Source organism: Ostrinia furnacalis, unplaced genomic scaffold (assembly GCF_004193835.3).
Source record: "Ostrinia furnacalis isolate ACB-3 unplaced genomic scaffold, ASM419383v2 OfSCF1217, whole genome shotgun sequence".
In the NCBI taxonomy this organism is placed as follows: Eukaryota; Metazoa; Arthropoda; class Insecta; order Lepidoptera; family Crambidae; genus Ostrinia; species Ostrinia furnacalis.
This window is the reverse complement of record NW_021131456.1, coordinates 11,943-21,286: the sequence shown is the minus strand read 5'-3', so window position 1 is coordinate 21,286 and position 9,344 is coordinate 11,943. Positions and strand designations below refer to the sequence as shown.

Below are 9,344 nucleotides of genomic sequence, written 5' to 3'. Positions count from 1 at the left end.
TCTCATTCTTTTATCAGATGGGTGATACTTAAATGCTCTACATATTTTAAGTTTCACTATAATTTTTCTATTGCGAATGTCAGTTAGCGAGGTAGGTACTAAACGTCACTTTATTTCTTCTAGCTCATATACCTAGACATTGTTCCAAGAGTGAAAAAAGGCACAAAGCTGGTATTACTTCCATCCTACACTAATTCTTGTATTCACAAACATTACTAAGAGGTCTCACAGTGCGCATGGACGCACAGGGTGACACACGAACCATTCACAGAGCTCTGTTCAACGCTGTGCGTTCGATTTGCTGCTTCACATAAGCAAGCATCGCAAGCATCATTTGTGAAAACGGGCGTAAACATCAACATTGCTGTCAAATTGTACACGACACATAACTGAAAATTAGAAGGAACTCAACGAGTCGGAATTTGGGAAACTCTCTATTACCTACTTCTACTAAATAGGTACAATATTNAAAAAAAAAAAAAAAAAAAAGAAATAGATAAGATTTTCTCACAGCGCGCATTCTAGCCCGACTGGAACGTGCTTATCGCTATAAGCATTATCTTCCAGAGAAATTGGTGTTATTGTAAATTTTATTTTATTAAATCATTTTTTCCTTAAAGAAAGTTAATCCAAAATAACGAGACACCTACGGGTAACTTATCATTTGTTATTATTTCATAGAAGTTAGTATTATCATAGCTTTGCTATTTGCGTACGTACCACCATCTGTGATCGACTGAACTAAAGTCAATATTATTCCTCGTGAAATTATAGTGAGCAAACACAAATATGGAAATGTTTGGTTTGTCTGTCGTCTGGCAAGTTTGACGTATACTTTAAATCCAGCATTGGAGAGACAACGGCACTTGAAGGTAAACTGTGGCATCTTTTGCAGCTGTATTAAGTGCGATTTTTCAACAAAAATCAGTAGACTATACTTAAATTTTTCCCTAAAGACTTTTGCTCTCATTCGTACTTATATTCATTTCAATTTCAAATAATACTTATCCCGCGGGATGAGTTGAGTAAAGATCCATAATAATGATATACTAGCGCACGTGGACTTTTATTGGTTGTATTCTAAGAAAAAATCCATATTATCAGCCAGTCGTATTGTGAGAGTGATTTTTAAAGGAATTTGAAATTATTTTTTTTATATTTTTTAATGAATATACATTGCTGGGCTTAAAAGCCTTCCCCAAGGAAGACCAAAGAACAGTACAAAAATAATTTACTGTGTGAGCCTCTGGCCTCTATAGACATATTATGTAGTTCAATTTGATGATCGCTAACGTATCCTCTGAAATACGGATATTATGATAAATATTATGACCTTTTTTTGACATTTAGGTTGATCTAGTCTGCAAATTCCTAATCAAACTTGGAAAAAAACTACAAAGTGACATCACTAGGAACACATCTGAAAATTGAACTGTAGAATTATCAGTCAGACTCTAACCCTCTTAACACTCGACTAAGGCATTATAACAGTCAAATACGTTTAGTAACCTAACGTATCAAAGTTCGATCCCAAATTATCCCGTCGGGGCCTGACGGGTCCCTCTTAGCATTCCCTCCGTAGAGGCGCGAGCCGCTAATATCGGCAAAATGTAAATTTCCAATACTTTCCAAGTATCTGGGAGTTCCATTTGGAATATTCCAATATTTAAGCGAGGACTGGAAGAAATTCCAATCGGGTTTTTTATGTTGTCGTTAAGAAGAATAAATTTAAAGTTATCCTGCTTTTAACGTTAAAACTAAATGTTCTTATAGTAATGGTTGTATTATGACTGTTTTTTTACCCGACTGCGCCAGAAGGAGGGTTATGTTTTTACTATTATGACTGTAACTGCGCCCTGCGTGCCCAAACAACTGCACGCTGGAAGATTTAATTAATGCTACTTACTAACAACGCCACTCTTGAGGCGGAGTTTTGGGCTGACAACAAACCTACTCATGTTTTTTGTCTCCACGACAAGAAGAAGACCAGGGCTCATTCTTCTATTAGACGGGTAATGCTTAAATGCTCTACATATTTTACGTTTCGCTATCATTTTTCTAATGTGAAAAGTTGGCGTGGGACTAAACGACACTTCATTTCTTTAATATTATGACCTAGACTTTGTTCCAAGAGTGAAAAAAAAGGCACAAAGCTGGTATTACTTCCATCCACACACTAGGTAATTCTTGTATTCACAAACATTACTATGAGGTCTCACAGTGCGCATGGACGCACAGGGTGACTCACGAACCAATCACAGAGCTCTATTCAACGCTGTGCGTTCGATTTGCTGCTTCACATAAGCAAGCATCGCAAGCATCATTTGTGAAAACGGGCGTAAACATCAACATTGCTGTCAAATTGTACACGACACATAACTGAAAATTAGAAGGAACTCAACGAGTCGGAATTTGGGAAACTCTCTATTACCTACTTCTACTAAATAGGTACAATATTATGCTATGTAAGTAGGTATATTAATTAAACGTCATATTTATTACACCGCCTTAATCTCTCTACTCGACCTGTGGTTGACTGGCAGATAATGCCACCTGGCATTAAGTCCGCCACTGTACATATGTATGTGCAAAAGTGTAAATAAATAAAATAAATAAATAAATATTACGAATAGTTGTATAAAGAAAAACATTGCTAAAACAAAATATTCTAAAAAAATATTGCTCGTGTACACATTCCTTTAAGGAGAGCCACAAATGGCAAAGAAAAACAACTCTGCTCCACCAAAATTAGGGTCAGGCCTTTCGTTTCTAGGTAATATAATTCCGTGTGGGTAGTTCACCAAATATGAAACTGGAAATCTAAATATTCACCGCTTACTTAGCCAAATCCAATTTTCAGAATTACACAGTTTCAGCTATTTATACAGGTACAATTAATGTTTGCCTTTTTAATTAAAATCTGTGTGTGTGAATTGAAACTCGAATGGAACTTAAGCAACGACATTTTAAGTATGGACAATGGACATTGTGGACAAGGATACATTCATTGTCGAACTGTGGACTTTATATGGCGTGCACTTCATCATCATCACAGGACGTCCACTTCTGAACATAGGCCGCCCCCAATGACTTCCACATCGACATTTACAAAAATTTGAATCCACCTCAGAATATTAGAGTCAAAGGTGTGTCCAAGAACGACTCAACATTTGATTTTCATTGTGCTATAAACTATAGCAATAAAGTTTAAAATATGAAAGCAAATATTTTGTTTTGCCAAGTAAAGGATAAACAAAGTAAGTCTAAGGAAAAATAATGTTTTCAGATCCATATACATTTCATGTCTGGAAAAACGTACGTAAGTAGGTATANAAAAAGTTCATTAATCCCCATTACGTTCAAAATAAAATCCTAATATAACGGGGATTAATGAACTCTGTAGTTCATTATCCCCATTATAAGCTCCAATTGGCGTTAATTGACGGAGATTGTCAACGGGGAATAGTGGAATAAGCCAAAATTCGTCAACCATAATCTGTGGACTGAGCTATTTGCATCTTTTGTCTGAGAAGACGACTGTAGTACCAAAATTCAGCTGTTCACGTAGATTTGAAACTTAAGCGTAGAATTCAACTTTACAGTAGGTATAGGTTAAGAAATGTCTAGAAATTTTCGAATAAAACACGTTTATTCCATGCAGTGTGAGCAGAATGTTTGATGCATAAAATTCATTCGTGAAACAAGACATTCTGTGAATGTTAATTTCGCAGTCGAAAATGTAGAGAACTTTACTTACAACTTTGGAAAATATTACATGTATGTAGGTACTTATGTCTATAATATCCTGTTGTAACCAAGCTTTAAGTTTACTAAGATACCTGCATGCCAAATTTCAAGCGTCTAACTTAAGCGGTTTAGATTTTTCATACAAAAGGATTTTCCCGGTAATTCCCGTTCCCGTGGGAATTCCTGAGTATACTATAACCTGCCCAGGAGTATGAAGAATAATTGTACCAAGTTTCGTTAAAATCCGTCGAATAGTTTTAACAAAAATTTTACTGATTGCATTTTTGGCATCAGTATCGATCACTAATCACCCCCTGATAGTTATTTTGAAAATATATTTTGTGTACAGAATTGACGTCTCTACAGATTTATTATAAGTATAGATTGCAAGAACTCGGTCTAGTCAGTAAAACAGTTTTTATTTTAATTGTTGTAGTTAGTTTAACGTTATTTAACTTCTTCCGCATGGGAAGTGTAGAGGAAATCCTCAATTTCATCATCATCATCATCATTTCAGCCACAGAACGTCCACTGCTGAACATAGGCCTCCCCCAATGACTTCCACATCGCACGGTTGGTAGCGGCCTGCATCCAGCGCCTTCCTGCTACCTTTATCAGGTCGTCAGTTCACCTTGTGGGTGCTCTATTTGCCTCTAGAAAATTGGGGAGGTCCTTGCTCATGCAGTGGCCTTGGAAAGGGCCTAAGGTTGACTGGAGGAAAATCCCGAAAGGCATTAAGTCCGCCTTATGTACACCGTTCTATGTGCATATAGAAGAAGAAGAAACATTTTTATTTGGTCCAAAACAATTATTACAATTTTACAGTTCAAAGTATTTGTACATGTTTGAACCAAAATGGCATCCGCTCAGCATTGTGTCCTGCTCTGAGGTAGACCCCAGAACAGGACGATGTTATTCTGCGGAGGCCATTTTTTTAAAAGAGCGTCACATTGGACGCCATATACACTGGCATATAAGTTTTAAATAAATAAATAAATAAGTACTGAATAATAGCTTTGACATTGATTTTGTACATTAACACCCGTATTCACAAGCGATGCCTGCTTAAGTGAAGCAGCGACGCTATGCGAAGTTGAACGCACAGCGTTGAATAGAGTTCTGTGATTGGTTCGTGTGTGTCGCTCCGCCACTCAAATATTGTCTATGAATAGTTTTTTGGGACCCTGTTCGTGCACCCGCCCTATGAGACCTCATAGTAATGTTTGTTTTCCTTTAGAACGGGACTATTCCCACCTCTCGTTCCCACCACTGCAACTCCTGTGTAGCCAGAATCTACAGCTTGACCGCCACAAAAACCCAACCAATGAAGGTCAAGTTTGTCCCGGGGGAAAGTTAAACTGTCATTGGACCCGCAACGAAATTAATCAGAAGAACATAGGAGGAGTTCGAAATTAAGGTTCGACTTGTTGTTTGTTTTCCTTTAGAGTGAACCTACTCTCCTTTCTCCAGTGTTGCCCTATAAAACTGAATCCGCTACAGCCTGGAAGTAGTTGCCCAAAACAAACGTAACTCGATCCCGCGAAGAATTAACTGAATTTGCTTAAACTTACATCGTCGAAGTTCCGCCATGACAGCTTTGAAAGTTCCGCTTTGTTAGTTAAAGTGTGGTTTGGTCAGAACTTCAACTTTACCTACTGGTAGACTATTCATAATAAATAATAAATATTTAGATTGAATTTTAATGAGGAGACTTACTGGGGTTTGAACCTCTCTACTCTACACCCGGTTTTAAACAAACCGCGTGAGTTGAGCATAATTGCGTTTTATTAACCGACCTCATAAAAGGCGGTCTCAATTTGAGTGTTTTTTTTATTTTACATCCGTTAGAATTTACTTACTAAGGCTGAGTTGCACCACCTAACTTTAACGGTAACTATAAAGATAACCGGTGATTTTTGCATACAAAAACTCCTTAAAGTTTGACAGATTTTTGACGTTTGTCAAAGTTAAAGTAAGATGGAGCAATCCAGCATTAGACTGAATCCCTCCGAATGTAAGTGCTTTAATACTGTATGACAAGCATAAGACGGATGAATCAAAATTATATCGTATTTATTTTTCTTTGGTAAAAACTTGTTGCATTGAACAGAATAGAAACGACGTCCATCTCTAGCGTTTAAGTGTGATGTTGCAAACTTTAAGTAAGTAGGTTACTGGCTGGCACATACGNTAGGTATACAGGGTGGAATTTTGTATAACCTGAAAGGAAAGTACTCCTAATACTGTAGATACAAAATTTTACTCAAAGAAAACATTCCTTTATTTTTTTAAAGAAATGGAACCGCATTCAAAGTTTTCCAAAATTTTGCTTGGCACACCTGGGAATCGACCCAACGAAAATCTGTTAGAAATTACACCCTGCATTTTTATTGCATCGATCGTTAGGGTTAAATATAAGGATGAAATCTCTCTAACAAACTTGAGAAATAAAATGAAAGGAAAACCATGATTTTTTACAGAAAATTGTATGGTGGTTAATTTTCAAAAAAAAAAAATTGGAAATCTTTGAATGCAGTTCTCTTTCTTTTCAAAAATAAAGGAATGTTTTCTTTGAGTAAAATTTTCTCTCTACAGTATTAAGTGTACTTTCCCTCCAGGTGGCATTACAAAATTCCACCCTGTATAGAGTGGATAAAACGTGCATTTACAGGAATGATAACACCCACTTATTATTCTTACGACGTGTACGTGTCTGCGGCAGTTGTTGCAAAAACTCTGCAACAAGAGACGTTTTTGTTTTAAAGTTTTCCTTATGGAGAGACTCGTAGCTTTGTAAGGGAGTGATGGGATTAACGCCCGTATTGACAAATATTAAACTGTGGACGCACAGAGTGACACACGAACCAATCACAGAGCTCTATTCAACGCTGTGCGTTCAATTTGTTGCTTCAGTTAAGCAAGCAAGTGAATATACGAACGTAAGCAACATAATATTGTGTTAGCAACCGTTGTGTATCTAGGATGACCGTTACAATCAAATTAAGTATATTGATTAAACCATCCTTGGTTGCTCGTGCATGCTGTTTCGACCGTTAGTTCGTTTCAGCCAAATGATGTCCACAGATGGACCACACAGCGTTCGGTCCTGCAATTCCAGCATTCAAGTTCTTCCCGCGACCTTCACCAGATCGTCGGTACACATAAAGAGCCCTGCCCGCATTACGTCTTCCAACCCGTGGTCGACACTCGAAAAATTTCTGCCCCAACGGCACCAACTCTGCGAGCTACGAGTATATGAGCATACTTATTCTGTGTAGGGATAAGGAATTACTTCACTTATTATCGATAAATCTGTAGCAAGACCCCACTACATTCCCAAAATAACATCCTTAATGGAAAGTATTTTCCCGCCCACGAAGATGTGTACTCAGCTAGTAATTTACAAAAAGAACATCTCCGTAAGCTTAACATAATCTTCAGTATTTTTTCAGTAAAATTTCCCAGGTTTTTTCCTCACAAAACTAGTAACTCCAGCTCCCTTGTCGGCTCTTTAGCGATTCCCCCGGGTACTCCCAAATCTTGGATACAACCCAAGTCTCGTGTTCGGGAACACGTTTAAAAGGCAACAAAGTATGTAGAATTCTGTAAAGTTGCCGGGTTTTGATCTGGTATTTTATTTTGGAGTTCATTTAAAAAGGATTCTGTTTTCTTTTTAACAAGGGTTGCTTTTATTTTATTTAAAGGGTCAAAGGAACGTGGGTGAATATAAGGGATTATGTTCTTAACCTATTTTACTATTTTTAGCAGATATTTCCTTAAAAGTAGGCGATACTTTCCGAAAATTCCGGTAAACAGAAAAGAAGTAGGTACGAGTACTTATACTCGTATACTTTGAAAACAATTTGGAAGCCAAATATAACCCCTTTACACAATTTTTCCGGGCAAATTTCGGAAGCTTATTTTTGGATCACAAACATCGAAATTGATTCACTCACTTGTATAGCAAACGTAGCAACATTAGATAGACTTTGGTATAGATTACGTTTTTTGGTATAGATTACGTTTCGTTGTTTTTTTGTGTTTCGACAGCTGGAGGTAAATATCCAGTTCCACTGTAGTTGAGGATTTTGGGTGAAGCTCGCTTCCACCTACAGCTTGATCTACTTTCAATCACTTAGGTAAGACATACTAAAGAGCGTTGTGATTAAAAAATGATCACTTTTAATTATTATTTAGTTAAAAATTATAGCGCATAATGAACAACTGTTTCAGTATGGTGATGTTTAAACAGGTGTAATTGAAGATTATGTTGAATTCAGAAGCGATGGTGTTCAAGCGGCTCGTTGGTCTAGTGGTATGATACTCGCTTTGGGTGTGAGTGGTCCCGGGTTCAAATCCCGGACGGGCCCTGTTTTGCATCAACTATTTTTTAAGATAGAGAGTAAGGTATAACAATAAGATCAAATTAGCAAATTAAAGGAAGAAAATAATTGTTAGGTTAAAGGGACTAACTTTTTTCGTCTGTTAATTTACATGGTTGGGTACATGGTACATTTATTAAGGTACATTGGATATTTTCTTTTGTTTAGATATCTACTCTATAAAAATAAGTCGGGTTTTCCTTCCTGACGCTATAACTCCAGAACGCACGAACCGATTTCCACGGTTTTGCATTCGTTGGAAAGGTCTCGGGCTCCGTGAGGTTTATAGCAAAGAAAATTCAGGAAAATTTAACAAACGAAATTCCACGCGGGCGAAGCCGCGGGCAGAAAGCTAGTTTTGTATAGAGATAATAATATCGTCAGCGTCAAAAAGTTCGTAAAAAGAAGCTTAATTTCGCAACACGTCTTTGTTACAATTGGAATAAGGTGGTGTTGTCAATTTTTTGGCCACTGGGTGTCACGAACTAACGCCCTATTCACAAACGAAAGCAGCAAATGAAACGCACAGCGTCGAATAGAGCTCTGTGTGTGGTTTGTGTGTGTCACACTGTGCGTCCACGCGCACTATGAGACCTCTTAGTAATGTTTGTGAATACGGGCGTAAAGACTCTGACTGACTATACTAATAGGATATCTTTTAGAATATGTTAAGTTTCGAGGAAATTAAGTTTTAGACATTCTAGTAAAGAGACAATAACACTAAACGCTCGTACGCAGTATGACTACAGAAACTTCTGGAATTTCAGCCAGCACTAATTGCAGCGTTGATTAAAAGTACGCAATTAAGCGCTTGCTTTTATTGTATCTGGTCTTATGTGTTGTAACAACTGGGGTTAACATTTGTATCTCTTTTTAGACAATCTGGTTGATTTATTCATGTGAATCTGGTTGATTCAAAAGTGTGAATTTAATTCGAAATGGACTAAAGTGAAAACTTTGAAGATGCAGATCGAAGGCGATATCACAAATTAATCAAGGAATTGTCATGAGTTTTCAGCTGCTTGCTATGATAATCATCAAGTCATTTAGCCTGCATTGCAGAAAGACGACCCTCTTCAATTTCTTCATCATCATCATCATCATCATCATCATCATCATCATCATCATCATCATTTCAGCCACAGAACGTCCACTGCTGAACATAGGCCTCCCCCAATCACTTCCACATCGCACGGTTGGTAGCGGCCTGCATCC

The 9,344-nt window shown here is 37.4% G+C and overlaps 1 non-coding gene across 1 annotated transcript; it reads left to right on the top strand.

The window, feature by feature from the left end:
• Positions 1-8,045: 8,045 nt before the first annotated feature.
• On the top strand, positions 8,046-8,117 carry TRNAP-UGG (transfer RNA proline (anticodon UGG)). Its single transcript has one exon. It is a non-coding gene; the product is annotated as a tRNA-Pro (tRNA).
• Positions 8,118-9,344: the final 1,227 nt, after the last annotated feature.